Raw genomic sequence first — 23741 nt, 5'->3', positions numbered from 1 at the left:
TCGCGTATGGTTCGCGGGAAGAACGACTGTCGGAAAGCCTCCGTGCGCGCTCTAATCTCTCTAATTTTACATTCGTGATCTCCTCGGGAGGTATAAGTAGGGGGAAGCAATATACTCGATACCTCATCCAGAAACGCACCCTCTCGAAACCTGGCGAGCAAGCTACACCGCGATGCAGAGCGCCTCTCTTGCAGAGTCTGCCACTTGAGTTTATTAAATATCTCCGTAACGCTATCACGGTTACCAAATAACCCTGTGACGAAACGCGCCGCTCTTCTTTGGATCTTCTCTATCTCCTCCGTCAACCCGATCTGGTACGGATCCCACACTGATGAGCAATACTCAAGTATAGGTCGAACGAGTGTTTTGTAAGCCACCTCCTTTGTTGATGGACTACATTTTCTAAGCACTCTCCCAATGAATCTCAACCTGGTACCCGCCTTACCAACAATTAATTTTATATGATCATTCCACTTCAAATCGTTCCGCACGCATACTCCCAGATATTTTACAGAAGTAACTGCTACCAGTGTTTGTTCCGCTATCATATAATCATACAATAAAGGATCCTTCTTTCTATGAATTCGCAATACATTACATTTGTCTATGTTAAGGGACAGTTGCGATGGCAATTCGTAATTACGACCGCATAGGTTCCACCGACGGATCCAAGCCGCCGATGAGGTAATATGCCAGATTCTAAGTTCATGTGCCATCATTCCAAACTATCTCCCTCGCTTGCTGAATTATGCGTTCTATTTTTTCATTTTTTTGCATGACCTCAGATTACTTATGCCTGTGGTTTTTCTTGGCTGAGCGTTATCTCCCAATCCAGTAACAAATTACTCGCATCCAGACACTTTTGTCACCTGATTCAACCGTGTCCGCTTCTCTGTTATGATATAAAATTCTCATAATACATGTATTTTATTGAGTTTGTAGGCCATTTTTATTTAAATGGAGTTGTGCTAGCCCCTGCCGTCCTCAGTCTACCATCACGCTTATCTACTCCATTGTCATTGTGAAGACTAAGTCGAACCACGCCTGTAGTAAAAGATGAATGCTTTGTCTTAGCCATGTCAGCCACACAGCTGGGAACGCAGGTTCACCTTTTTTCTCAAAGTACTAGCATCGATTTTCTTTGAAGGCGAATCGACAGCTGACAAGAGATTCTCAAATGACCATACTCCATCTCATCTACATGTTGCACTTTAGTTTATCTACAGGGTGTCCAATGAGGAATAGTCAATATTTAGAAATACGACAGGAACTATGTTTCGAAGAGTATACATGGGCTCTAACATTCTATGAGGACTTGTTCAGTAGAAGAGATTTGTACCACATTAAAGAAGATGAAAAACCAACGATAGCTCTTAAGGTATACACATTAGAGCTCCTGATTACTGGACATCATTATTTTTGCTTCGATCCATACATCCACCACCACAGAACATGGAAAGCAAAGAACTTGCAGTACAAGAGATAATTTTCACGGTGTCGAACATGAGGAAGTGCTTATAGCTTTTAACCAAAGCGTTTCAGAGCCCATGTTTTCTAGACTTTTATGCTTCTAATGATCATTCCTATCATATCTGTTCCTTCTGGAAATTCCTGTGAACACAATTGCACAGTTTCGGCTTTTGGTCACTTTCAGATACTATTTGTTGACTGCCTGGCAAGGAGATTTCTTTGGTGACAAATTTTTGCCATACTAGTCCGACTTCCGTAGAAGAAAGGGTTGCGGGAGAATATGCACTAGGTAGAAGGAATGAGAGAGGAGATTGCCTAACTGGGTTCTGCAATGAATTTCAGTTACTAATAGCGAATACTCTGTTCAAGGATCCGAAGCCGACGAGATACACTTGGAAAAGACCGGGAGATACAGAAACATTCCAGTTAAATTACATCGTGGTCAGCAGAGACTTCGTAAATCAGATACTGAATTGTAGGGTATACTCAGGGGATGACGTAGGCTCCGATCACCATGTAGTAGTGATGAAGAGCAGGTTGAAGACGTTAGTCTGAAAGAATCAATGTGCAAATAACTGCGATATGGAAGTGATCAAGGAAGAAGAGATACGGTTGAAATTCTCTAAGGCTATAGATACTGCGATAATCAGTAGATTGTAAAGTTGAAGAGGAATGTACATATCTAAAAAGGGCAATCAGAGAAGTTGGACAGAAAAACATAGGTACATGGATGGTAACTGCAAAGGAACAAAAGGTAACAGAAGAAATACTGCAGCTGATCGACTAAAACAGAAAGTTCAAAAACGTACAGGCAGATTAAGGAGTACAGAAATGCAAATCACTTAGAAATGGTATAAATAGGAATTGTAGGGAAGCTAACGCGAAATGGCTATATCAAAAATGTGAAAAAATCGAATGAAAAATGTTTGTCAGAGCGACTGACTCAGCATACAGAAAAGTCAAAACATCCTTCGGTGACATTAAAAGCAAAAGCTGTAACATTAAGAATGCAATGGAAATTTCATTGTTAAATACCGAGGAGAGAGAGGTTAGGTGGAATGAGTTCACTGAAGGCCTCGATGAGGCGGAGGATTTGTCCGATTACCTGACAGAAGAGGAAATAGGAGTCGACATAGAAGAGGAAGTGGAGTCATATTTTAAAAGTGTCTCAAATAAATTAAGATCAAATAAGGCAGAAAGGATAAATAACATTCCATCATTATTCCTTAAAACATTTGGGTAAGTGGCAACGAAAACGACTATTCATGTTGGTGCATAGAAATTTTGAGACTGGGCCGTACTATTGGATAAACCTCATCCATACAGTTTCGAAGATAGAAGGAGCCGACAAGTGCGAGAATTATTCGAAACCATCTTAACAGTTCATGTATCCAAGTTGCTGACAGTAATAATATACAGAAGAAGGGAAAAGAAAATTCAGGATCTGTCACATGGCGATCAGTTTGACTTTTGGCACTAGAGTGGCTATTCTGACATTAGGGTTGATAATGGGAACAATACTGAAGAAATATCAGGACACGGTCACAGGAAACAGTGTAAACTGGTGCAAGACTTTCAAAATTCTGAGAAAAAAGGGGTATACTGTAGGAAAAGACGGACAACACTCAATACATACTAGTACAAGAACCAAGAAGGAGCAATAAGACTGGAAGACAAAGCGAAGTGCTCAGTTTAAAAAGGATGCTAGACAGAGAGATATTATCTCACCCTTATTATCTAATCCATACACTGAGGAAGCAATGACCGAAATAAGAGTAAGGTTCGAGAGTGGGTTTAAAATTCAAGGCGAAAGGATATCAGTGGTCGATGATGACGTTGCTATCCACAGTGAAAGTGAAGAAGAATTACTGGATCTGCTGAATGGAATGAACAGTATATTGAGTACAGATTATGCACTGAGACTAGACCGAAGAAAGACGGAAGTAATGAGAAGCAGCAGAAATGTGAACAGTGAGAAACTTGACATCAAGACTTATGGTCAAGAAGTAGATGATGTTAAGGGATTCTACTTCCTAGGCAGCAAAATAACCCATAACGGACGGAGCAAGGAGGAAGTCTAAAGCTGACTAGCACTGTCAAAAAGGGCGTTCCTGTCCAAGAGAAGTCTACTAGTATCCAGTATAACCTTTAATTAGAGGAAGAAATTTCGTAGAAGGAACTTCTGAAGCACAGTCTCGATGTTAGTGAAACATGGACTATGAGAAAACCGGAACAGAAAAGAATGTTGAATGTTAGGTGGACTTGTGAGGTAAGGAATGAGGAGGTTCTCCGCAGAAACCGTGATAAAAGGAATATATGAAAAACAATAATGGGACAGGACGATTAGGACAGCTCTTAGAGATATCATGGAATAACTTGATGGTACTAGATAGAGTTATAGAGGGTAAAATCTGTATAGCAAGACGGAGATAGGAATCCACCTAGGAAATAATTAAGGACACAGGTTGCAAGTGCTACTCTGAGACGAAAATGCTGGCACAAGAGAGGAATTTGTGGCAGACCGCATCAAACCAATCAGAAGACTATTGACATAAACAGCAATGTGGTCTAGGTTTTGCACACAAAGCGTACACTCAGCCTAGTGTGAGTCAAAACGTCGTATACATAACAAAACGTACACTTCTTTGAGTAGGGAGTCACGAGGCTAAAATAACATGTGGGACATTCATATCCAAGGGAATGAAGACCATTTTTGGTCATTTTTGGCTTATTCAACTGTAAGTGCTATTTATGAAGCTGCTTTAAGAGCATAAACGATGCATTAAGTAATTGCTCTTGGACTGTCACCACTATTGAGCATGGAAGGAAGCTGTCTTTTGCTCAGAGTACAATGGAAACACGTCCACTGTCAGTGTGTGAGCTCTAATTAAAGCATACTGATGACTGAGTGATTCATCTGAAGATATGGAAGGTAAAGTATTGGAATATCAGAGTTATGTCTAAGGTAATCTACTAATTACTTTCTAAGTTTGATAAGTGAGAATTAACTGACGAGATAATAGCCAGACTGGATGTTGAATTTAAATGTAGGATACCAATATTGTATGGTGTCGTCTGAGTCATTATATGATGTACCAGCACATTTTTCTTTTACGCGGTAGAGGAATAGTGGAGCTTCTACAGCTGACAGTAATGCGTGCAATCAGTATAGAGTAGAGAGCAAATGAAGAAGACTTTTAGAAATCCTTAGAAGTGGGAGAGGAATATTACGCAGCGGCAGGGGAAATGTGGGCAGGAGTATCGTACAAGGTAGGGTGGAAGAGTTCCAGCTAAAAGCTTTCCCGCTAACGCCTCCCCCCCCCCCCCTGCATGTTGGAATGCCACTGTCAACTCGAAAAAGCGGAGAGAAGAAACATGTTTCATTCCCTTTGGGAACTTAGTGATTACCTTCGAGGACTTGTTAGGTCGCATTATGCGGTCTCGTATAAAATTTTATTCCGGAAATACTAAAGCCTCTAGCTTCAAATATTTCTTAAGGATTAGAGTGAGATCTGTAAGGTTGTGCGACAGCTACGCATAATAAAGTGCGCTTATAATCAGACCCTTTTACTGGCCAAAACAAGAACATGAAAATGTCACTGCTTTTCATGAAGTTTGGTAAGATAGAAGTCTCAGCCATTTATCATGAGTTCTAGGTGTCAGGACGTTTTTACTTACGTAATGATAAAGATTTTGATTTAGTGGAAGCACTCAGTGGGAAAATTCCACATATTTACGCACCAAATGATTGGATGGATGTCGTTAGACAAGCAAATGAATGAGTGCCTCTCCTGTCTCCTACCAGGTTGGTCACGTTTAAATAATACAAATTTCTCCCACAGATCTGAGGTCACGGAAATAAAATTATCTAATTTATTACGCTCTAGAAGTTTGGAGAATTAAGTAACGGAAAAAAAGTAGTTGATGGTTATGTCATCAGCTCGCTTACAATGACGTGGATATGTTATGAAATACAATCTTCTTTTACCCTAATGTTACAGCAGACTCAGAACCCTAATGAGCAGTGGCAAAGGTAACGTAACAAAGAAGCCTGGCCACCCATGACGTATCTTTGTAACATCCAGTAAGGTCCTCTTTATACCAAACGTTGAAAAGTAACAAAAGCGAAGAAAGAGGACATGAGGAAACTGCTGATCATCATTCCACCTAGCACTACCACATTTTCGAGAAGCTACGTGTGACATTGCCACAAGCGCTCCCTCAGTTTTGCAAATGCACGTGGACATAAGTCTGTGTTACATAACTTCCTGTTTGGAAATACCAGTCTTAAGCTGACACTGGTAAAACTTCACCTGTAATTAATGATCGCGCTGTAAGTCTATTGTGTTCCATACGTCATCGCTGCATACGTTTGTATATATGTGACCTGCGTTAGATAAACTGACTCAAGGTACATAACGTGACTGCATGATTCTACACTGCTGGGTGAACGTAGTATAGTAAGGAGAGAACAGGCGTAGGTTCGGATATATCTGGTTTCTTATGTCAAAGTAACTGATAAGGACAACCGTTGCCAGGTTATGCAGTTGGACTCTTTTGCTCCCTCCCCCCCCCCAACCCCCCTCCCCACACCATTACCATCCCGCCAGAGAACCACTGGAAGTTCCCACAAGCTATGGGCAATTGTGAGATAGTGGTTACGTAACATAAAATTGTTGGTAAAATCCTAACAGCAATTTGAGCACACTCAAATGGCGAGAGACCCATTTCCCTCCCCCTGGGCCAATGAGGATCAAGCACGTCCTCCTCCCCCTCCATATCTTCGTCTTTTATCATTTGGACAGTTGAGTGCGAAGGGTGTACTCTGGAGCTGGGCAGCATAAGAAGAGGTTGTATACTGAGTCTTTTTGTTAATAACAGATTATGTTAGATCATGTCAGTCGACGTCTATTACAATTTAATATTACCTCATCTGAGGCAGATGTCATCACTTCCTAATTTTTTCACTTATTTAGCATTTTCTTCGTAGTTCCTACAGTTCACATATTTTCCCACATTTCTTCTTATTTTCTCAAAATTTTATCCACTTACATGACTTCCATTCCACTGTTCCTAAGGTCACAGTAACATCGTGTCGCACCACTCTCAATCAATCACAAATCAGAATTTGATCGAATTATCTATCATTGCCAAGTCACCAGTTTGTGTGACGTCACAATATATGTTCTGAAAATTAACCAATTGGTAGAAGCATTGACGTCACATCACATTAATGACATGGTAGGAAATTCTATATGCACTGCAGTTTTACCCGATTTCCAGTCAAAGATACTGTACGTATAAGAAATAACACACAGAGTTAAATAAACCTCCCTGTTAAGCCACCACCACAGTACTAGACTATGTGCCATCACAGTAAAATTCAGATTCTTCCAACCAAAGGTACTATTTATCTAGCCACAACTACGAGAAGTACACACCTAGAGAGCTCACCAGTGGAATGTATTTCACCAGGACGGTAGCCCACCCCTTGAATTTCGAGATACAGTGTATAGCTCCTAACACCGAACTAGCGATGATCGAGAAAAGATGATACCTGTTTTCATCACCATATTGGATGCTGGTGGAAAAAAAAGACACTGATGTTGTTATATTAAGTGAGAGGCTTCCCGCTTATTGGAATAACACCAAAACATATCTATGAAAATATTAAGGACTGCTTCAAATACACTCCTAGACTATTAAGTACTCCCTTCCCCCTCTCCCTCCTCCCCCCCCCCCCCCCCCCCCAGCAATTCACTGTATAATGCAGGTCGAACAATCCAAGGAAGATGCCGGCAGGTTATGAAGTCCTCGATCTGTTATAGCCGCCACCATATCCATGGCCGTGAACGAGACAGCGCCGTATCTGTTCCAAAATTACACCTGACTCTCTCCTCAGGAATGGTAGAGAAATCTGTATCATTTAAACGACATGTATTTGTAAACGTTTCTGACAAACCTGGTGGCTGACAGAAGAGGCACTCACTCATTTAGATCGGTGCATTCTGTCTGAGGAAGTGAGTCGTAACCTGTTGATCCCTTGCCAGATAAGTGTTGCTAACAGTTTAAGCGCCAAGCACTTCTCTTCACTCCTCCTTATTGTCTGGATCGATAAGAATCAAATCATCTCCTTCCCTAACCATAACCATTATGGTTTCAAAACGGTCCATAAGCCCTCGAAAAAGGTTTGACGAAATGCTGCACATCTCTGTTAGTGGTGCCCAGTCAGTGAACCATGGGTGACACGGGCTCTGATGATGACACTGAGCTTGCAGCCAGCCCTGGGAGAACTGACCAGATCATGGCCGCCCATTACCTGTCCGTATATGTGAGACCTAATCCCAGGGAAAAATCCATCTCTTGGGCTCCTAGTAACCGCAAGAAATCATCCTATGCACACTGGTAAATGGGGGAGGGGCGGCAGGGGGGAGGAGCATTCCCGATGTGTGTAAACAGTCCAGAATTCTACGGCCTACAACACGAGCAACAACTTTCGCCAGATAACTGGCACCACCTCTCGCGATGGCCGTCAGATAATGGATCCCAAACATTCACGTAGATACAGATGCTTACTGGCCTTCCAAATAATGTGCGAGGATGACTTTCTAAAATAATTTTTTTTATTGCACGGCTTATGTACGTTCTTGAACACATCTGTAAGTTACTGGATGGACCCACACTGTCTTATTAACAAAAAGGCATTATTTATTAGGAAAAACACAATAAATGCACTCAATACGGTATTATCATCAGTTGCGAAGTGTTAGATTTTATCATGAATCTACGTATCTCCTGGTTTTGACACATTGTTAGGGCTCCAATAACGTCCCATCATTGGTGATGATGTATAAATCAGCTAATATCTGAGTCAAGTATAGATGTAGATGGTGCCGAGAGAAGGCTGTAAATGGGATTTTGCAAAATTTCGTTTTCATTTAATTTTTTACATTTATGATTGGGTGCTCATAATTATAGCGCACATACGTTACTTCAGCCAGTTATGGGTCTCAGATTGACACTCAAATCCCATAATATGGTTTTATAAGGTTGCTGGCGACACTTTGCAGCACTGAATCTTTCGTTGCTTGTGGAAATGCTGTCATGCAGCATTGGCTTTGGCCTTTAATGTTGACATTTGGTGATTAAGAATACTTTTGTGGGTTGGAAGTCTGTATCAAAGTTACATGGTATAAAAAAATAGCAAGCCACACCTGGTTGTGTAAGCAATAAGAATATATAAAAGCTTCTACATTTACATGTGGAATATGAAAAAATATGGAAGCAATGGAGAATGTCAAAAGAAACAAAATTTTGAAAATGTGACAAATTAAGTGATGTATACATACAACATGATCATACAAGTTATCTCTAGCCGAAATTTTTATGAGATAGACAGTAGAACAGAGTGTGTGGAGATCTCTTGGATACCTTACTAGACAGCTACAAGGAAGAGTGAATGTTAGCACGACAGCATAATCTGTTTCCAACTAGCAGAGGTCTGTGCTAAAGGTTGAGGGAGAGACAGCCCGTAGACCTCTTGGAAAGAAAATATGTGGATTCTGTTATTTGTACCTACGCATGAAAGTAGAAACATCACACAAATACTTAGAAAATTAATAAAGTCATTTTGCAGATGGGGTAATTGGTAGAGAGGGGATATAACGGCGAGTATTACCCCATATAGGCTTTAGTACTGGAAAAGACCTTATATTCACGAGAGGTATGGTGACAAGACTAATTTGTCATACTCCCACTAGTTCTCTGTGTATATGAGGAAACATTCGTGTTATTTTATTCTGAATGCTGTGGGACTCTACACCTCAAAAAGTGAGTGATGGAAATCATATGTGTTTGGAGTCGTACAAATACTTGGATGCAGTGTTAAGTAGAACGATTCCAGAACCGAAAAAAAGCGAAACACATTGTTTGCATATTGACGTTAGTATGGATGAAATCTCGGGAAGTTTGCTGATAGATGGTAAAATGGGCAGCCTGGAAGTATATACATTGTCTACATGTCTTAGATTAGGATCTAGTGCTGTTGTTCGTCGTTTGTCTGATTTTTAAAACCGTTAATCCAACTTTTAATCATAAGTTTTCAATTGATCCCTCCAGTAGTATCAACTGTAGAAAACTTTCTGCTTTCCACACATTTAACATTGACTTCTTTGGTGGAGAGTGAAAGCACATTCTTGGACGTCATCTGCACAAATATTGCTTCATATATCATTGTCATGTTGCTGTAGGTTAACCTAAAATAAATCGTCATCTTGTGGCCTCCTGTCTCCATTCTGCGTTTAATATTTTATTATCACATGTTGTTGTCAATATTATTTAAATAACCAATTACTCCCTTGCCATAAAGTGACCTATGAGTCTTTAAGGTGAAATTCCCCCACTGATATGCGTTTCGGGTAGCATCAAGCATACAAAAAGAAAATCTCACCTACCTTCCCACAGCCTTTGGATATCTGCATCGCAGCACACACATAAAAAGAGAGGATATAACGGAAAGTGCTGTCATTTTGACTGCATATTACTTGTCGTTGCTGGACCAGGTCTCACCTCTTGACTCTGGAGTATCAGCATTACAGAACACACTCACAGAATAATGTAATTTGATTGCAAGTCTAACAACATTTAGGAGGTACAATGAAAAGTTTACGTCACTGGTAATATGTCATCATTACCTTTTACCCGATAGTTTTTTGCTACTATAGTGAATAAGGGTCATTAGTATGAAATATTTGCTGTTGGTGGTCATATTATCACGCTAAAAAGCGTTCCAGTGTTCGTCCTACACCCTTATGAATACTAAGACAGAGTGACGTGGAGTCTAAACCAGAACTTTCCAGAGAATTAAATGAAATAAATACTTTTCAGTCACGTAGCTGTGCATTCTTTCCAGGTAATCAGGATCGATTTGTGGTTACAAAACTATGCTCTGTAAGTCTATAATTTCCTTTACGTAACCTGGAAATCCATTGCTCATACTCGTGTAGTTGTTGTTTTCAAATAAAAGAAAATGTATTCTGAAATATTTACTACCAATACAGAAGGTGAGTAAACGCAGGCAATAACTCCAGATCACGCTTATTATTTGATCAAAATACACGTGTCAATTCTACTTAAAACAATATCAAAGTCATCCACATACACTGAAGAGCCTAAGAGACTGGTATACCTGTCTAATATTGTGTAGGGCCCGCGTGAGCACAGAGAAATGACGCAACACGAAGCATGGACTCGACTAATGAAATGGTTCAAATGGCTCTGAGCACTATGGGACTCAACTGCTGTGGTCATAAGTCCCCTAGAACTTAGAACTACTTAAACCTAACTAACCTAAGGACAGCACACAACACCCAGCCATCACGAGGCAGAGAAAATCCCTGACCCCGCCGGGAATCGAACCCGGGAACCCGGGCGTGGGAAGCGAGAACGCTACCGCACGACCACGAGATGCGGGCAGGACTCGACTAATGTCTGAAGGAAATTGACACCATGAATCCTGCAGGCTTGTCCATAAATCCGTAAGAATACCAGGAGGTGGAGACCTCTTCTGAACTGCACGTTGCAAGACATCCCAGTTATGATGAATAATGTTAATGTCTCGGGAGTTTGGTGGCCAGTGGAGGTGTTCAAATTTAGAAGAGTGTTCCTGGAGCCACGCTGTAGCAATTCTGGACGTGTGGTGTATCGCATTGTCCTGCTGGAATTGCCCAAGTCCGTTGGAATGCACAGTGGACATAAATGGATGCAGGTGATCAGACAATGCTTACGTACGTATCACCTGCCAGAGTCGCATCTAGGCGTACCAGGAGTCCCATATCACCCAAGCAGACATATACCGCACCATTACGGAGCCTCCCCCAGCTTGAACAGTCACCTGCTGACATGTTGACATGCAGGGTCCATGGATTCATGAGATTGTCTCCATACCCGTACACGTCCATCCGCTCGATACAATTTGAAACGAGACTCGTCCAACCAGGCAACATGTTTCCAGTAATCAACAGTCGAACGTCGATGTTAACGGACCCAGGCGAGGAATAAAGCTTATTATCGTGCAGTCTTCAAAGATACACAAGTGGACCTTCGGGTCCGCAAGCTCATATCGATGATGTTTCGTTGAATGGTTCGCAAGCTGACACCTGTTAACGGCCCAGCTTGAAACCTGAGCAGTTTGCGGAAGGGTTGTACTTCTGTCATGTTGAACGATTCTCTATAGTCACATCGGTACCGTTCTTGTAGGATATTCTTCCGGCGTTAGCGATGTCGGTGATTTGATATTTTACCTGAGCGCTGATATTCAAAGTACACTCGTGAAATGGCGGTACGGGAAAATACCAACTTCATCGTTAACTCGGACATACTGTGTTCGATAGCTCGTGCGCTGACTATAACACCACGTTCAAACTCATTTTTAAATCTTGATAATCTGCCATTGCAGCAGCAGTAATCGATCTAACAATTGCATCATACACTTGTTGCCTTATATATGCGCTTCCGACAGCAGCTCCGTATTGTGCCTGTTTACATATCTCTGTATTTGAATACGCATGACTATACGAATTTCTTTTGCCCTTAAGTGTATTATGATGACCATCCTTGCTATGGGAGTATTATCACGTTTTCCTATACAGTTGTTGGGCTTGAGAGGTGGATATCCCAGTTTTTATACATATCGGAGGTGATACTTTAATAAATGTACAGCATGACGTATGCGCTTTTGATGTGCGGTGTGCCAGCAGTCCAGCGTTTGTCTTCGGAATGCTATGAAACAGTCTGAATTATGTTAATACCGGTGGCCACACTCATATATTCGTGTACCAAACTTGCGAAACTTATAGTAAGGTCACATATATCAGAAATATTTCGGAGCTTATTTTACTTGGATATCGTAATTATAATTGTGTTTCTTAATTCCACCTAGGAGTGCTGTCCGGCTGAAAATAAGCACAAGTTTTAACAGCATGGTGGTTTGGATGCAGAGGAGGATCTTATTTCTTACTGGTCTACAGAGAATGGTGGGAGTGGAAGGGAAATGCTTGACGCTTAAACCGTTACCAATGCTCATCTGCAAAAGCGCTATCGAGCTGCAACTGTGTTGCTGTGGCGGGTTGTCCCTTCCCGAATGACTGAATGTCTTTTGCGTCGTCCAGCAGGTAGGTAGCACTCAAGACGATTAGACATTCATGTGGTTTAACTGAAGCAAATTTTTCTACCTTTTCTGGGGAGATGGTCAGGTGTAATTTTCGGGCAGATATGTGGAGCTCTGTATTTCACGGACAGGGTTTCGATGGCGGCTGCGACCGTGGCCTCTCGAGGAGTTCCATACGCTACCGACAGTGCGCCATGTAATGACATGGCGCACTGTACTTACATTATTCATTGTTTTCAAGGGAGAGTTCCTCATAATCTGTGTATTTGTAGTAGCCTTTGGTATTTCCACAGACGTGTTGGAATCTGTTTTGGCGTTTTCGCCGCGGACGGGACGTCCCTCATTTGATCGCTTGTTGTAGCAACATCAGTGACATCTGGCGCCAACAACAATGTCAGAGATGTTTACACTCATAACAATCACGCCAGCTACGGAATAACATGATGACCTTTGACTACAAGGAATCACTCAACAGAGGAAAGTCCACTGGACCTGACGGGATACCAATTCGATTCTACACAGAGTACGCGAAAGAACTTGCCCCCCTTCTAACAGCCGTGTACCGCAAGTCTCTAGAGGAACGGAAGGTTCCAAATGATTGGAAAAGAGCATAGGTAGTCCCAGTCTTCAAGAAGGGTCGTCGAGCAGATGCGCAAAACTATAGACCTATATCTCTGACGTCGATCTGTTATAGAATTTTAGAACATGATTTTTGCTCGCGTATCATGTCGTTTTTGGAAACCCAGAATCTACTCTGTAGGAATCAACATGGATTCCGAAAAAAAGCGATCGTGTGAGACCCAAATCGCTTTATTTGTTCATGAGACCCAGAAAATATTAGATACAGGCTCCCAGGTAGATGCTATTTTCCTTGACTTTCGGAAGGCGTTCGATACAGTTTCGCACTGTCGCCTGATAAACAAAGTAAGAGCCTACGGAATATCAGACCAGCTGTGTGGCTGGATTGAAGAGTTTTTAGCAAACAGAACACAGCATGTTGTTATCAATGGGGAGACGTCTACAGACGTTAAAGTAACCTCTGGCGTTCCACAGGGGAGTGTTATGGGACCATTGCTTTTCACAATATATATAAATGGCCTAGTAGATAGTGTCGGAAGTTCCATGCGGCTTCTCGCGGATGATGCTGTAGTATACAGAAAAGTTGCAGCATTAGAAAATTGTAGCGAAATGCAGGAAGATCTGCAGCAGATAGGCACTTGGTGCAGGGAGTGGCAACTAACCCTTAACATAGACAAATGTAATGTATTGCGAATACATAGAAAGAAGGATCCTTTATTGTATGATTATATGATAGCAGAACAAACACTGGTAGCAGTTACTTCTGTACAATATCTGGGAGTATGCGTGCGGAACGATTTGAAGTGGAATGATCATATAAAATTAATTGTTGGTAAGGCGGATGCCAGGTTGAGATTCATTGGGAGAGTCCTTAGAAAATGTAGTCCATCAACAAAGGAGGTGGCTTACAAAACACTCGTTCGACCTATACTTGAGTATTGCTCATCAGTGTGGGATCCGTACCAGATCGGGTTGACGGAGGAGATAGAGAAGATCCAAAGAAGAAAAAAAAATGGTTCAAATGGCTCTGAGCACTATGGGACTCAACTGCTGAGGTCATTAGTCCCCTAGAACTTAGAACTAGTTAAACCTAACTAACCTAAGGACATCACAAACATCCATGCCCGAGGCAGGATTCGAACCTGCGACCGTAGCGGTCTTGCGGTTCCAGACTGCAGTGCCTTTAACCGCACGGCCACTTCGGCCGGCTCCAAAGAAGAGCGGCGCGTTTCGTCACAGGGTTATTTGGTAACCGTCATAGCGTTACGGAGATGTTTAGCAAACTCAAGTGGCAGACTCTGCAAGAGAGGCGCTCTGCATCGCGGTGTAGCTTGCTCGCCAGGTTTCGAGAGGGTGCGTTGCTGCATGAGGTATCGAATATATTGCTTCCCCCTACTTATACCTCCCGAGGAGATCACGAATGTAAAATTAGAGAGATTATAGCGCGTACGGAGGCTTTCAGACAGTCGTTCTTCCCGCGAACTATACGCGACTGGAACAGAAAAGGGAGGTAATGACCGTGGCACGTAAAGTGCCCTCCGCCACACACCGCCAGTGGGTTGCGGAGTATTGATGTAGATGTAGATGTAGAAGGGCCGCCTACTCACTGACGTCCTGGAAAACGGTGACACAACACACAGAAATACATGGACGCTGTGCAAAAGCTGAAGTACGGCATCAAATCCCAATGCACAAGAATTTTGACGGACGGCATGGGTTAACACCCGCCAACATGTTGCCAAAGTTGTTTCGACTACGCTGCAGAAGTTTCACTGAGAAGCTCTTACAAGTCCTCCTCCATACAGTCTCGATCTCTCCCCACGCGATTTCAATATTTTTCGAGCTTTGAAGAAAGACATTTGTGGCCGTCGATTTGCTTCGGACGAAGAGATTCACATCTGGCTGCTACTATAGTTCTGCAGACAACTGCAAATATTTTTCCATGAAGGCGTTGACCTCCTTGTCTCACAGTAGCATACTTGGTTCAAAATGGTTCAAATGGCTCTGAGCACTATGGGACTTAACTTCTAAGGTCATCAGTCCCCTAGAACTTAGAACTACTTAAACCTAACTAACCTAAGGACATCACACACATCCATGCCCGAGGCAGGATTCGAACCTGCGACCGTAGCGGTCGCGCGGTTCCAGACTGTAGCGCCTTTAACCGCTTGGCCACCCCGGCCGGCAGTAGCATACTTGTATTAATAGTTATGGGGATTGCTTTTGAAATAGTAAACAGTTTATTTAGCATTTTTCATGTGTTTCACTTTCATTTGTTTGTCCCTTATAGGAGTTATTGCTAACCAATTGCTTATTATTGCTAATAACGTAGATACCAAGGAATTTTGTACAGCTGATCTCAATTTGGCGCTCATTCCGTGCTGCCTTCATGTCGTTGCAAATTTAATGATGACCTGTGTACCTGGAACTTGGCTGCAAGTACTCATCTTATAAAGTCAGTTCTCTGTTCCAGTGATACTTCATTTCTCTTTGTGTTAACAAGAGGGGTCCCTATGGGCATAGATGAGGAGGGGTGGGGGGGGGGATGGAAGTGGATGAATTAATCGTGGGTGTAGACTTCGTATTCTCTGTGTAAGCGGTAAAACGCTATAACTGTCTCGTTCAGTATCTAGAAAACGCTTTGACTATTTTTTGTATGCTCGAGTCTGAATGGTAGCTGATTGTCTCTGAGCGTCCAAAAGGTCATTCCGTGAAATAAGTGATGGGATTCGTAGGTGAATCGCTCCGTAACATCCTGCAGGTATACTGACAGTGGCAGCCATCCCTCTTTGCGGAGAACTTGCGAAGTAATTAAGACGATCGTGAGGGACAGGACAGCTATTTGAGTCTCGAGTTGTGGCGGTCGCCTTACGAGAACATGTTGTTGCGAAACTTCAACTCTGGCTACAGAACCACATCGGCTTTTGGTAAAAAATAGTACAGAAGAGAATCTTCCGCTTACCTAATCGTGAAGACGCTCGGCTACAGTGGACGAATAGATCTCAATATATGATTATGTATGACTGGAAATGTGTTACATTGTTAAATGAAAATTCTATCTGTAGATCGTTCAGGTGCAGCGCTTGTAATAGGCGCCTAGCTTAGGGTCAGTATGTTGAAGAACGGATAGCCAAAGAGACTGGAAGGCTGCACCAGCCCTCCCCGCTGCTAAACCCGACGTCCAGACGTACGCACGACCTTGAACTTCTAACTTTACTGCATCTAGTTCTGGAGTATGCGGCAGCAGTCTGAGGAAAGCAGGCGACGTACGTATCGATTGCGTATCGACGTTGCAAATTCGTCCTCTTAAATACACTTATCGTGACAAAAAATAAAAACACCTACAGCCGTCCTTATGATTTTATTTTATTTTATATGCGGTACCGCATCAAAACAGCCTGAAGATGACGCAATGAGACGTCGAAACTGGTAACATCAAAACAGCCTGAAGATGACGCCATGAAGCGTCGAAACTGGTAGCGACTAAGTAAAATAAAATCATAAGGATGGCTGTAGGTGTTTTTATTTTTTGTCACGACAGTAAACGGCTGTCGTCCGAGAGACGTCCTGCTAAAATGACGGACGTACAAAAGCTTAAATTCGCTTAGGATTTCCTGATGGTGAAACTGTGTCATATAGCTATCATATATGCATTACGCGAATGGCACAGGCGATGGGTCCGTGTTTTCTACGAGGATTCCACTAGTTGTGCTGCCGATATGCTAACGTCATTCTTACAAGAAGTTTGTGCTAGGTCTTACTTTTTTTGTTGTTTTCTCGTTATTTTACAGAAAAATCTAAATTAGAGAATTAGAAAAGAAATGCAACACAAAGTGCATAGCATGCTTAATCGAGAACGTGTGGAGAACGTGGCCATAGTCTTCCCATAATAACTGAAGAGAACCCGCATCTTGTGGTCGTGCGGTGGCGTTCTCGCTTCCCACGCCCGGGTTCCCGGGTTCGATTCCCGGCGGGGTCAGGGATTTTCTCTGCCTCGTGATGGCTGGGTGTTGTGTGCTGTCCTTAGGTTAGTTAGGTTTAAGTAGTTCTAAGTTCTAGGGGACTTATGACCACAGCAGTTGAGTCCCATAGTGCTCAGAGCCATTTAACTGAAGAGAGCTCCATTCACACGAAAACCGCGTTCATTATAGACTGTAGACAGCTGTTCTAGATCACAGTGCACATGTTGTGGCGCAAGGTGTAGGAGGTTAAGTGCTTGCTGCTCTGTGGCTGTTTTTTTTAATTACACGGAACCAGGTCGTCTGAACCGGTGACTTTAAACAGAATCCCTATATAGAGATTATTTCTGTATCCCGCCATATTGCTCGTAACGTTTCAACTTCTGCATTTCAAATTGACAGCCTCCGGTTCCACAGGGTTAAGACTAGGCACAATGGTAAACACTCATCAGGAATGGCATTCATAACTCGCGTAAAAGGATGCTACTGACAGTCTAACTGGTTGTTAATATTGTACCTCATACTCGAATACTGTTTGTTTCCAGCAGTAGTCACTAACGTTTCTGTGTCGCAATCACGAAAAGAATGCGGTTGTAATCTTTTGAAAATTAAATGCTGAGAAAACAGTTAATTTAAATACGAAGCAGTCTTCTTCGCATTTCACATATACTTGAGTCCAAAATGAAGGTCCTAGATAAACGCAACCAGTGAGTAAACAGAGTTCTTTACATTTTATAATGAGTAAATTTGGTTTACATTATTGTATACTGTTATTGATTCAGTGGAAGTGAGCAAAGTGTGAACGATGTTTTAATGAGGTTCGAATGAGTTATAGAGATCATTTTCTTCATGTTGGGTACCACAGCCTTATGTTTGCTGTAGAACATTGTAATGGTTCCACTTCGGCTGATGTTTAGACGAATTTACTTTATTTAACTTCGCATTATTGGCCAAGATAGTTAAATACGATTTGGTAGCAGTTCGATAATTCAGAGAGCAATTTTGGTATCGGGCTTAGTAAGGACGAGATTGAAAGAAACTCAGTGAGATAGACAGTAGCTTGGTGCAGGTAAGGATCAATAACGTCGGTGAAATTAGTATTAAAGTGTAGAGATCGAGCAGCGTTTGCTATTTATTCGACAAACCGTTAGTCATTTGTTTAGCATCATTTTAAAGTGTCGTGAGAAATTCGACTCTCATCAGAAGTTTTAGTTCTGAAAATGTCTCTCTACATTGCACTGTGATGCCATTTACAGTTCGACGAACATCGATACCGGAATCGTTACACCTGTAGAACTTAGGATCACGAAGGAAATACTGATTGACATAAATGGATCTTGCTCCGTCATAAGTATTTAACTTTTACTTCTTGGTGGTGACTAGTTTTGGACACCTGTATTCATTTTCAAACCACCTGTGCTGTAAGTGTGACGATTACTGGCGATCGCCCATGTACAACGATTGCCCCTGCAATAATCAAAGCGGTATACGGCCGACTTAACAGCAACAGTACACCACACAGGGCGGAGTACTCTAATGCAGTCATATGGGGTGTATTTTTGCTGTTAAGTCGGCCATACGCCGCTTTCATTGCTGCAGGGGCAGTCTCCGCACTTGGGCTGTATTTGTCAAACTTACAACACGGATAGTTTGGAATTTGGACATAGGTGTCAGGAACAAGTCACCACCAAGAAATAAAAAATTAATATTTCTCAATGCATCTTATGACGGAGCTACAACCATTTATTGCAATTATCAGACAAGTTGTGGATCTACTTTTCTACTGCAGCATGCTGCAAGTTCGGAAATACTGATGTCACCCTTACCTGAGTTCCTTTGTTCGTCCGGGTACGAGTGCGTTGCCGATGCGCTTCTCCAGTTGATACGCTGCACGCGGGATTCGCCTCGGAGCTCTCACTATTGTTTCATTCCTCCACAGCGCCGTGTGGGAGGCAACACTGTCTTTCGCACTTTAACTCACACTGTATCACTCACTTTTCTACTGTCCTTTCCAAAAGTCTTCTGAGATGTGTCATTCCACGTGCTGTGTATGTCTTCAGTAGCACGGCTGAAAACAAATTTCACCCTCTAGAGTACACGATAGAGTTAATCAAACTGAAATATTTTAAATTACAGTCCTAAAGCAAAGGTTATGTTGCGAAACATGTAGTTTAGCTATTTTGTTGCAAACATGTTTGATGGGGATAATTAAAAAAATAGTAAGGCTGAGAGATCTGTCAGTAATTTATTTTGTATGGTGATTTATCCTTAATCCTATGTCTCATCTCTCCCTCTCTCTCACTCTCTCCCTCTCTCTCCCCCTCCTCTCTCTCTCTCTCTCTCTCTCTCTCTCTCTCTCTCTCTATCTCTATCTATCTCTCTCTCTATAACAAACACACACACACACACACACACACACACGCAATGGTGAAAACATAAATATTTCTTTGTGGAGTAGAACAGTTTGTCAACCAGACATCATTTCAGATCGTGTTTGATTTTACTTGCTAATACATTCTTCTTATCCCTACATAACTGATAAAGATTTCTATGCTTCAATCAGGTTCTGTACCACGCTAAGCCGGAATGACATATGGTATTACACTTTTCACCTTCTGGTATAATTACTTTGTATGTTAGTGTCGGGTAACACCACTCTCGACATTGATTACGGACAACAAGCATCATAATGGAGTAAATTGCGTGAGACACATTTATCAGCATATCAAACTGTACAAGAGGATCTATAGTGGACGGCACATATTATCACTACCATACGCGTGTGAGAAATAAGCAACATTTCTGACTGAAACGTTGTTGCAAAATTGCCATGAGACGCTACTCAGTTAAAATAAGAAACGTAAGAGACATTCTCAATAATCACCATGCAGTCTGCTATCATTCTCAACATAAATGTTGCAAACTTCAAATGTTAAAAAATGTCTATTACGTGAAATTTCCATTTCTCGCAGTGGTGGGTAACGTCTTTGATCATAACCAAAAGGCCTCATCTCTGCTAAAATTTAGAATAAAGATCATCATAAATGGCGGCCGAAGACATTTGGCATAAGAAGTCACCTTCATTGTGCCAACTACGTTGTTAAAGAGGGCGGACGAGCGGACAGAGGTTCAGGGGACTCTATTGCCCTCGGTTTGGGAAACTGCACCTAAAAGACGGAAGAATCAGCAATGATCAACGGGAAGAGGATGCTGAAGGCAACACTAAGCATTGCACTAAAGACACATAATATCCACAGGATATGTGAGCTGTAATCGAAAATGTGTCATGATGATCTCTCCATTGGCAAAAGATTCCGCACTAGTCCCCCATTAGGATATGCGGGAGGGGATTGACAAGGGGAGGGAGGTGACCGTGGGAAAAAGTGTAACTAACGAGAAGTTAACGTGGAATGTAAGAAGCTTGAATGTGGTAGGGAAGGTAGAAAATCTGAAAAGCGAAATGCTAAGGCTAAATCATGCTAGGAATAAATCTAGGTGTACAAAGACAGTAACTTGTTCTCGAAAGAACAGTTATTGTTGATGACCGTGCAGCTTTTCCCTGAAATAAATGATGACTAACTGACAACCTCAGCTGCTGATAGGTGTTGTTGTTATACCTCGATGTGGACAGCTGAAAATGTGTGCCCCGACCGGGACTCGAACCCGGGATCTCCTGCTTACATGGCAGACGCTCTATCCATCTGAGCCACCGAGGACACAGATGAATAGGGCGACTGCAGGGACTTATCCCTTGCACGCTTCCCGTGAGACTCACATTCCCAACTGTCCACAATTCTACATATGTACTGTACCTTATAGACATTTGCCCACCACTCATTACTCGCGCACGCGCTGGCGATTCCCGTAAGAGTTAGGGCAACCTGTGCGCATTCGCACGTTCTCGTCAAACAGTCTACAAAACTATCGAGAACATTGAAATGACAACATCTGCTGCTGACAAGAAGAGTAATAAGTTGAAGAACATTTCCGCCAGTGAACTCCTCGAAGGACCCTGTATGTTCCGTCGTTGCAGACTAAATTTTAGTATTGACGTGAATGATACATTTACGCATGGCAATGGATGGCTTACAGTAGCTATCGTAAGAGGTGGATCGGGTGTTCCCGCAGTTGGTGGCCTGGAGAGTTTCGTCGACCGTGATGTCATCGCCTTCCGCACCTACCACATTGGAGAAATGGCTAATAAAGACTTTGGAAAATCTGTATATACCTCACCTTCCTCACTATCCCTGTACACTAGAAGTAGACGTAAGATTTCTGTAAATGAATCTGTATATATTTGGATTAAAGGTAAAGGATGTTGTGAATATATAAAGTTTGTTGGAGACTGTTCTTTCGAGAACAAGTTACTGTCTTTGTATATATAGTTAAAGGCTACCCAGCCATTGACCTTTGTCTGTGCGAATGCGCACAGGTTGCCCTAACTTTTACGGGAATCGCCAGCGCGTGCGCGAGTAATGAGTGGGTGGGCAAATGTCTATAAGGTACAGTACATATGTAGAATTGTGGACAGTTGGGAATGTGAGTCTCACGGGAAGCGTGCAAGGGATAAGTCCCTGCAGTCGCGCTATTCATCTGTGTCCTCGGTGGCTCAGATGGATAGAGCGTCTGCCATGTAAGCAGGAGATCCCGGGTTCGAGTCCCGGTCGGGGCACACATTTTCAGCTGTCCACATCGAGGTATAACAACAACACCTATCAGCAGCTGAGGTTGTCAGTTAGTCATCAAATCTAGGTGTAGTGGGGTCAGTGAAGTGAGATGGAAAGGAGACAAGTCACTCCTGGTCATAGGGCAATATCAACCGCTGCAGAAAATAGCATAACGGTAGTGGGATTCGTTGTAAGTAGGAAGGCAACGCAAAGCGTGTGTTACTGTGAACAGTTCAGCGATACATTTGTTCTCTAAAAATTTACAGCAAACCACCACCGAAAACGTTAGTTGCGAGACACATGCCGACGTCGCCAGCAGAAGATGTATAGACAGAGAAAGTATATGAGGACACTGAAAGGGTAATACAGTACGCAAAAGGAAGTAAAAATTTAATAGCGATGTGGAATTGGAATCTGATTGCAGTGGAAGGAGTAGAAGAACGGGTTACCCGAGAATATGGGATTGGTATTAGGAATGAGAGAGGAGAAAGACTACCTGAGTTCTGCAATAAATATCAGCTAATAATAGTCAATACTCTGTTCAAGAATCACAAGTGGAGGAGGTATACCTGGGAGATGGCGGGAGAGACGGGAAGATTCCAGGTAGATTACTTTATGGACAGGCAGAGATTCCGAAATCAGATTGTGGGGCCTACCTAGAGAAGATATAGACGCAGATCATTATTTAGAAATGAGGAAGAGTAGGTGCACGTTTAAGAGACTAGTCAAGAAGAATCAATGCATACGGAAGTGGGATACGGAAGTGCTAAGGAATGAAGAGATACGCTTGAAGTTCTCTGAGGCTATAGGTACTGCGTTAATTTATAATTCAGTAGACATTTCAGTTGATGAGGAATGGTCGTGTCTAAAAAGGGGCATCAGAATATGGAAAGAAAAACATAGATACAAACAAAGTGACAACAAAGAAACCTTGGGTAAGATAAGAAATACTTCGACTGGTCAATGAAAGCAGGAAGAAAAAAAATGGTCAGTGAAGTTTGTAAGTACAGAAATACAATTCACTTAGGAATGAATTAAACAGAAAGTTTTGGGAACCTAAGACGAAGTAGGTGTATAAAAAATGTGAAGAGATAGAAAAAGCAATGATTGTCAAAATTGAGTCAACATACAGAGAAGCCAAAATAACCTACGGTGAATTTAAAAGGAAGGGTGGTAACATTCGGAGTGCAATGGGAAATCCACGGTTAAATGCAAAGAATGAAGCGTGTACGTGGCAGGAATACATTGAAAGCTTGTATGGGGGAGGACTTGTCCGATAACGTGATAGAAGAAGAAACAGGAGTCGATATAGAAAATATATAGGCTGAAGTATTAGAAATTAAAAGAGGTTTGAAAGATACAGGATCAGATAAGTCACATGGAGTAAATAACATTCCACCAAGATTTCTAAAATCGTTGGTGTAAGTGACAACAGAAGACTATTCACGTAGGTGTGTAGAATGTATGAGACTTGCTATATACCATTAGGCCTTCGGAAAAAACATTATCCACAGTATTCCGAAGATTGCAAGAGCGGATAAGTGTGAGAACTATTGCATCAGAATAATGCACAGAAGAATGGGAAAGAAAATTTAGGTTGTGTTAGATAAAGATCAATCTCGCTTTAGGAGAGGTTAAAGCACTAGAGAGGCCATTCGGACGTTGTGTCAGAAGCAAGTCTAAAGAGAAGTCAAGACATGTTTATAGGACCTTCTTATCAGAAAAAAGAGTTCGACAATGTCAAATGGTGCAGTATGTTCGAAACTGTGAGAAAAATAGGGGTAGTATACAATATGTACAGAAACCAAGACGGAACGATAAGATTGGAAGACCAAGAAGGAAGAGCTCAGATTAAAAACGGTATAAGACAGGGATACAGATCAATCAGAATTGAAGAAA

The sequence above is a fragment of the Schistocerca nitens genome, chromosome 2 (genome assembly GCF_023898315.1).
Source record: "Schistocerca nitens isolate TAMUIC-IGC-003100 chromosome 2, iqSchNite1.1, whole genome shotgun sequence".
Taxonomy (NCBI): domain Eukaryota; kingdom Metazoa; phylum Arthropoda; class Insecta; order Orthoptera; family Acrididae; genus Schistocerca; species Schistocerca nitens.
Note: the sequence above shows the minus strand (reverse complement) of the source record.